The sequence below is a fragment of the Moschus berezovskii genome, chromosome 12 (assembly GCF_049115385.1).
Source record: "Moschus berezovskii isolate FMDL1 chromosome 12, NW_MosBer_1.0, whole genome shotgun sequence".
Lineage (NCBI taxonomy): Eukaryota > Metazoa > Chordata > Mammalia > Artiodactyla > Moschidae > Moschus > Moschus berezovskii.
Genome location: NC_142471.1, coordinates 13,353,819 through 13,362,385, shown reverse-complemented (window position 1 = coordinate 13,362,385; position 8,567 = coordinate 13,353,819). Strand labels below are relative to the sequence as shown.

The window sequence follows — 8,567 nt, the reverse complement described above, 5'->3', positions numbered from 1 at the left end:
GGAAAGAACTGTACTCCCTTTATAACAAGATATTATTTTGGAGACAGTTGATAAAAACCATACATCCTTTTTATTGTTAGGTCATAATGAGGTATCAAAATTAAAAGCAAAAATTACAGGGTAAGACTTAACATAACTACTAGGAGGGTCAAAGGAAGTGAAAATGGGACTAGGCACAGGGAAATATGAATTAATGAACATGAAAAGGACAAGGATGGGGAGAACAATGAGCATGTGCTAAAGGTACTAGGAGAGAGGATCTGGTGAAAATTTTGATCTTAGACAAGTGCCTAGGTAAAGAAATAATGGGACAAGATTTCTAAAGCCTGCTATGTGCTTAAGAGTCAACCTCGCCATTGGTGCTCTGTCATCTTCTCCTTCCTCAGCCTCTTTTTCATCATCCTTGATCAACTCCAGCTAGTCAACCCCCTGATCTTCATTATCATCATCATCCAGTAGGTTTCCCTCCTCAGCAGAGTGTGACCCCTCTGCATCCCCCTCAGACTCCATCTTCACATTAGTCTCATCTTAAGGGAGCTGCTTCTCTGCTCCTTTTCTGACTTACCCTTCTTCATCCCTATTCCTCGTTTGCTCTGTTCCTTTTCATTTTTTTCCAGGCTTTCCAGTAAAGAATCCACTTTTTGTTTTATCTGGGTTAAGTCCTTCTTAATAGTCTGAAGGTCATCTCCTTTCAACTTTCCAGACTTAGAAGAAGATCCCCACTGTCTGCTCTTAGAATTGAAGCCACTTTTGCCCCTTCATGAGGTGTTTCCTGATACACGCTGGCATTTTGAGGGCACTACAGCCCACACAGTAGGAGGAGAAGAAGGAACACATGCTGGGTAACCGTACATCCTGTCCTAATAGTCCCGTTCAAAGTCAGATTCCAAGTCAAAAGATGAGACTGATATCTCTGCTGTAGATCACTTCACACCTGCTTTTCCTCAGTTCACTTTTGGCTCTGCAGCCAGATTAGTATCTAAAAACCTGGCCAGCAATCATTCTGCCATTCTCTCCTGCCGCAGCATCCTGGGCATTTCTCTCATTAACATACTGAACGAAGGCAAAGCCCTTATGAACAGAGCAACCCACGTTTTTGCTGCATTTTGAGAAGATTGCCTCCACGTCAGAGAAGGAAATGGAGAAGGAAATGGCAACCCACTCCAGTATTCTTGCCTAGAGAATTCCAGGGAAGGGGGAGCCTGGTGGGCTTCCGTCTATGGGGTCACACAGAGTCAGACACGACTGAAGTGACTTAGCAGCAGTAGCAGCAGCCTCCACGTCAGATTTCTTGACCACAAAGGTATTGTGATTCCCAGTGAATACATGAGAGTTCATGGAGTGAGGCTCCGTCTTGTTGGTAACATTGCTGGCCATTGTCTTTGATGATAAGGTGCCTCACAAAGCTGAAAAATGTAGCTGAAGATCAAAAAAGTCTCCCAGGAGGGGGAAAGGAGAAGAGATTCGATTCTGAATCTCCTACCCCTGGGTTCTTCGTGGAGAAGCTGATTGCTGCTCAAGGTCAGCAATGCCATGGCAATTGCTCAGTGTTCACCTCTTCACAAAAAAATCCAATAACATTTTTTTAAATTAAAGATTTAAGGTTTCTTACAAGGCAAAATAAACTTTAATAAAAGATCTATATATGTTTCAGGATATTTAAGAATATGGATCTAGATGAAATTAAGCATAAGTTTAGGACAAATAGAAAAAAGTAAAATTTGGTTAGGAAACACAGGGCCATAATGATAGTTCTTATAAAAAAGAGAATTATAAATTTGGAAATTATAGTACATATAGATTTATCTTCTTAGGCTAGTATCAACATATATTTTACAATTTTGGTAATCAAATCTGTCAAATGCAATACGAATCCAAATATGTGATAATATGGTTCTGGTTCTAGTTAAAACTCATGACAACTGAGCATACTAAAGGAACTTACGCATAATAATAACAGATAACGGATACTGAGATAAAATTTATAAGAAAGAATGATAGAGATGGCAGTTTAAGATGACTCTATACATGCTAACAAGAGGAAAAGGAGGACCTTGGGCATGTTACTTAGTCTCTTTGGACTTCGGTTTGTTAATCCAGTAAAATAGTAACCCTATTTATACTGTTATATCACGGGATAATTGTGGGAAGTAGATGAGTTAATATACATAACCTGCTTAGAATGGTGTCCAGTACACCATAGGCCATAATGCAAGTGTTGATTATGGTGACTATGAGATTGCCACCAACTTCGAAGTCATAAAAACATAAAGAAAACTTAAGCCCTGAATATGGGTTAATAATCACTTAAAAACATCTGAGAAGAGCAGAAGGTAAAAATAGAGCCTTTACAGACATCTCAAATTGAATAAATGACTACATAAATGAAAATTTATTGATTTAATTAACTGGTGCTGGTTGATAAAGTAGACAGACAACAGAAGGATAAATATTTAGGAAAGGTGAGTGTGATCGAATTAGTTCTACTCACCAAAGGCAAATTTAAGTATATTTTAGAAAGGATTTTGAGTGCTATCAAATAAAGTACAGGGACTTCCCAGGTGGTCCAGTGGTGAAGAATCCTCCTGCCAATGCAGGGGACAGGGGTTCTATCTCTGACCCAGGAAGGTCTCACATGCCTCAAGGCAACTAAACCTTTGCCTACGACTACTGAAGCCTGTGTGACTGGAAGCTTGTGCTCCACAACTAGAGAAAGCCCCAGTACAGCAACAAAGATCCAGTGCAGCCAAAGATAAAAATAAATTTAAAAATAATAAATAAAAGCAAAAATAAATCACAAAGGTACACAAATTATCAATTTGGGCAAAACAATGGTAATGAAATCTTTAACAGCAGGGATAAAAGAGAAAGTGAGTCAGGATACAGAAGAAATATGGGGCATTTTACCACAAAAGGAAAGAAGGAATGAGCAGAGAAATTTGAAGGCACGCAAGAATCACAGATGTTGATAATAATTTCTAAAGAAGATATCTAAAAATGATGATGGTCAAAGGACTATGTGAAAATAAGAGGAAATTTGGCAACTGAAACTGCTACTGAAAGAGAGGAATTATGAAGAAATAAATATTCAAGAAGCAATAACCAAGAAGTAGATTTGGGTAATGTCAGAGCACGAAGTTTCTCTATAAACACTGAGCATAGAAGGAGTACTTCCTGTGAGGAGGGTGACATTTCAAGGTGTTAATTTAAATATTTGAGGAATGGTGGTTGGATAATCCTCAAACTTTGAAAAGGTATGAAGTCTCTAAAAAGAGATTTCCAAAAAGGTTTCAAAGATCTTATACTGGGTTGACTGTCTACTCCAAATTCATGTCCACCCAGGATCTCAGAATGTGACCTTATTTGAAATGAGGGTCTCTGCAGATGTAATGAATTAGGATGAGGTCATAATGGATTAGGGTGGGCCCTAAACTCAACAGGACTGTTGTCGCTAAAAGAAGATGATATACAGAGAAGGTTATGTGACAATGGAAGCAGGGACTGGAGTAATACACCTGTATGTCAAGGAGGGACAAGGGCTGTCGCAACCACCAAAATTTGGGAAGAAGCAGAAGGGACTCCCTCTTGGAGTCTTTGGAGGGAGAGTGGTCCTGCTGACACTATGATTTTTCACTTGTAGCTTCCAGGACTATGAGAGAATACATTTTCTGTTGTTTTAAGCCTCCCAGATTGTGTTTCTTTGTTACAGAAGCCAAAGAAACTGTAAGCGTCAAGCAACTCATTGTCCACTTGAGATCTGATTTCCACTAGCTTCCACTCCTTTGGTACACAATAACTCACCTGAAAGGTGTTGGCTTGAGAACTCTACCTCTGTTATCCATGACTGTTTTCCCAGCTTAACTGGGAGATTACACCAGGTTTGGTTATGAGACGCCCTGTCAATCAGAAGTGACACATATCCAGAAGGGCTCATATCCAGACACTTGCGCCTCATAGCACCTAAAGACTGTCATGCATGATGACAGTGCTTATATCAACCTCGGCAGAGTAGGACTTCTCACCGGGGCAAAGACACTGACATCCTTCCTAGAGCCTCAAAGTAATTCAGTAATTCTGAGGGCTTCCCTGGTGGCTCAGCAGGTAAAAAACCCAGCTGCAATGCAGGAGACAACGAAGACACTGGTTTGATCCTTAGGTGGGAAGATCCCCTGGAGGAGGAAAATGGCAACCCATTCCAGTATTCTTGCCTGAAAAAATTCCATAGACAGAAGAGCCTGGTGGGCTACAGTCCAAAGAGTGGCAAAGAGTCAGATACATCTAAGTTACTAAGCACACAGCACTGGTGATCCAGTGATTAAGAATCCTCCTGCCAATGCAGGGGACACGGGTTTGATTACTGGTCTGGGAAGATCCCGCAGGCTGTGTAACAACTAAGCCTGTGAACCACAATTACTAAACCCCTACTCTAGAGCCCGCAAGTTGCAACTACTGAGCCCATGTGCTGCAACGTTGCCTAGAGCCTGTGCTCTGAAACAAGAAAGGCCATCACAATGAGAAGCAACGAAGAGTAGCCCCCACTCACTGCAACTGGAAAAAGCCAGTGCCGCCATAAAATAAACGTTTTATGAAAACAATTTTTGAATCCAAAACTTTAACACTAAAAAAAATTCAGCTCTTCAGAGGTTTAATGTTTCATCAACTGAAAGTGGTAATCAGGTTCCAGAAGTAATGTGGGAAGCTCAGCTTACTCACTGAGACCAGCTTGCTATAGTTCTCCAGCATCACATCCCTACACAAGATCTTCTGAGTTGAGTCTAGCCACTGCCACTCTGCCTGGATGAAGTTGGTTGACACATCCTTGAATGATACTAGTCCCTGTAACAGTATGTTTTATTTAATCTGAATTGTTAACAATTGGAGAATGTGAAAAATATGTATAAGAAATGGACCTTATTGCATGCACTGATCCAAGTTATAAAAATTTGATTTGATGCATACAGTATATGATGTTTTCATTTTTATGGGAGAAATAGGTATTAGAAATAACTTGTCAACAAGCTTAGTGATTAATTACTGAATTAAAAAATCCTTCTGTTGGACTGCTCTGGTGGTGTGGTGGTTAAGAATTCACTTGCCAGTGCAGGTGACATGGGTTAGATCTCTGGTCCAGGAAGGTTCCACATGCCACAGGGCAACTAAGCCCGTGCACCACACCTATTAAGCCTTGTGCTCTAGAGCCCAAGAGCTGCAACTACTGAACCTGTGCTGTGCAATAAGAGAAGCCTCTGCAATGAGAAGCCCATGCAGTGCAACTTGGGAGTAGCTCCCACTTGCTGCAACTTGAGAAAGACTGAGCCCAGCAATGAAGACCCAGTGCAGCCGAAAATAAAATAAATAAACAATAAAGAAAAGAAGCTTTAGAAAAGCTTCTATTGAGCTCACTACTCTGTACATGGAAACGCTCTAATTGCTCAGAAAAATCAAGATCAATAAGCTTAAATTCTAGTAGCAAAATAGATATACAAGTATCTATTTACAATAAGATATTATAGGAAACTATATTAGAAATGCTTACAAGATTGTTGTTTAGTTGCTTAGTCATGTCCTACTCTTTGCAACCCCATGGACTGTAGCTTGCCAGGCTCCTCTGTCCATGGGGTTTCCCAGACAAGCATACTGGAGTAGGTTGCCATTTCCTTCTCCAGGGGATCTTCCTAACCCAGGGATCAAACCCACATGTCCTGTACTGGCAGGTGGATTCTTTACAGTTGAGCCATCAGGGAAGCCTGCACAAGGTATATAGTGTAGACATAAGGAAGGAAAAATTAGTTCCAGTCTATTATTGTGTGGCTGTTATGAGGCTGAAAATCTTTGAGTATTGTATTATGTAAAAATATGCATTAGCCTCCACATGGTCAAATGCATTTTGTGCGCATTTAAAATGTATTTTAGATGTTAAGTTCAGAGGAGTGCAACTAGGGTGTGAGTTAGATCAACAGAGTAAAGGGATATAGTAAGATAAAGAACTAACAAGGCCAGACATGGAATAATTTAGAACCAGTTTCTATAAATCAGTGGTCTCCAAACATCCTTTGAGCATCACTCCATCATTTGAACTATACTATTTGTATATATTGTACATAAGTACATGTAATTACAACCGAAGCATTATTTAATGAAAATCACTTTCTCAATTTTAGAAAAAAATTTAATACAAATTGTAATATCTTATTCAGAGATTCTGATGGACAGTCTTGCACATCTCCTGGAAGGCCCATCTCCCATTCTGAAAGCCCCCACTCCAGAAAATGTGGAGTCAGTAAAAAGGTGTGAATAAGCCCTGGACTTATATAATTTCAGATTTAACATTCTGGAATGGTGGTTCTCAGTTCTGCCTGAACATCTGAGTCACCTTAGAAAGTATATAGACCAGACTCTATAATGTTATTTTTTTTTAAATGTTTGAAAGTGGTCAAACCCACAGAAATACTGCAAAAATAAAATGTGTACAAAGAATACTCACATACTTAGATTCACTTTTTGTTAACATTTAGCCCATTTTGTCACTTGCAGGTGTTCCCTCTTCTTTACCTATAAACACATATCTGCTAACATACACTCTCACTTTTTCCTGTACTATTTGAAGCTAAGTTACATATATCATGGCCATAAATATTTCAGTGTGTATTGTTAAGAATAGAGATATTCTCCTATATAATCATGGTATAGTCATCAAATCCAGTACACATCACATCGACATGGTATTTTTTTTTAAGTTTCTTAAATTTATTGAGAAATCTGCATCTGTCTTACATTACATATATAGTTTGAGAAGTTGGAATTTAACTTGTTATTCCTTCAATGTAAATAATGTTTTTTTTTGGGGGGGGGTCTGGCATAAAGTATTGCTGGCAAAAATCTGATAATGATCTAATTTTCTTTCCTTTGTAAGTCACTTGCACTTTTCATCTAGTTATTGCTCCTTTTCTTTTTTTCCTTTTTTAAAGTCAAGTTACTGTACGAATATGTCTTGCTTGAGTTGATATGCTAAGATATAAGTTGTGCTTTTTCTTTTTTAAAATTAATTAATTTATTTTAATTGGAGGCTAATTACTTTACAATATTGTAGTGGTTTTTGCCATACATTGACATGAATCAGGCATGGGTGTACATGTGTCCCCCATCCTGAACCCCCCTCCCACCTCCCTCCCCATCCCATCCCTCAGGGTCATCCCAGTGCACCAGCCCTGAGCACCCTGTCTCATGTGTCAAACCTGGACTGGCAATCCATTTCACATATGGTAATATACATGTTTCAATGCTATTCTCTCAAATCACCCCACCCTTGCCTTCTTCCAGAGTCCAAAAGTCTGTAATTTACATCTGTGTCTCTTTGACTGTCTCGCATATAGGGTCATTGTAATCATCTTTCTAAATTCCATATATACTGTATTGGTGTTTTTCTTTCTGACTAACTTTACTCTGTATAATAGGCTCCAGTTTCATCCACCTCATTAGAACTGATTCAAATGCTTTCTTTTTAATAGCTGAGTAATACTCCATTGTGTATATGTACCACAGCTTTCTTATCTATTCGTCTGCTGATGGACATCTAGGTTGCTTCCATTGACATGGTACTTCTATCTGTTATCTTTCTTATGTCAGTTTTGTTAATGGACACAATAACCTCTTTTACAGAACTTCCCTCTTCCAAACAGATTCAGTCTGGAGTCAAGTATTGCATTTAGTTGCCACGTCTCTTTAGCCTCTCTTGTTCTAGGACATTTCCACAGCTTTTGTCTTTTATGACATTGACATCTTTGAAAAATATGGTTCCCAACCCTTTTTAAATGGGCTTCCCTGGTGGCTCAGAGATAAAGAATCCATCTGTAATGCAGGAGATAAAGGAGATGCAGGTTCGATCCCTGGGTGGGGAAGATCCTCTGGAGGAGGGCAACCCACTCCAGCATTCTTGCCTGGAGAACATCATGGACAGAGGAAACTGGTAGGCTATAGTCCATAGGGTCACAAAGAGTCGGACACAACTTAAGCGACTGAGCACAGCCTTTCAAAAAATTAGAATGCTCACTTTCGGTGTGTCTGCTGTTTCCTCATGGTTAGGTTCAGGTTATGTGAACTAGGCTGGAAAGTGCATAGGTGATGCTGTTCCCTCCATAGGCATCCCATCCGCAGCATATGCTGCCACTCTCCCTCAGTGAAAATGCTAATTCTGATCACTGAGTAGGAGAACCAAGAATTACGCCCAGGAAATTCTAGAATATAGTATTTCTTGGGCCTCTTTTGCCTCCATTCTGAGCTCTGGTAATCTTCCAGGGAGGGTTTCTATAGACTGCCCCTTTTCACCTCAAGAGCTTTTTTGTTACAAGAAAGCTGGGACCAGGGCCAGAGGGATGAATTAAACTTAGTTGGAACTTTTAAACAGGTCCCCCGATCTGACCCTCACAGAACATACTTTCTCCAAAATTCATGAACTGGGTCATCTACAAACTCAAATAAAGACTTCCAAGAACAAAAACAGAACAAGGCAGACCTGGCTTAGAAATCTCAATTGGGCTGCCTGTTCCAAGGGCTCAGAAGAGTCATCA

General features: G+C 39.7%; 1 pseudogene; it reads right to left on the bottom strand.

Moving 5' to 3' along the window:
* Positions 1-337: 337 nt before the first annotated feature.
* LOC129555092 (heterogeneous nuclear ribonucleoproteins C1/C2-like) lies at positions 338-1,504 on the bottom strand (annotated as a pseudogene).
* Between the last annotated feature and the right edge of the window lie 7,063 nt (positions 1,505-8,567).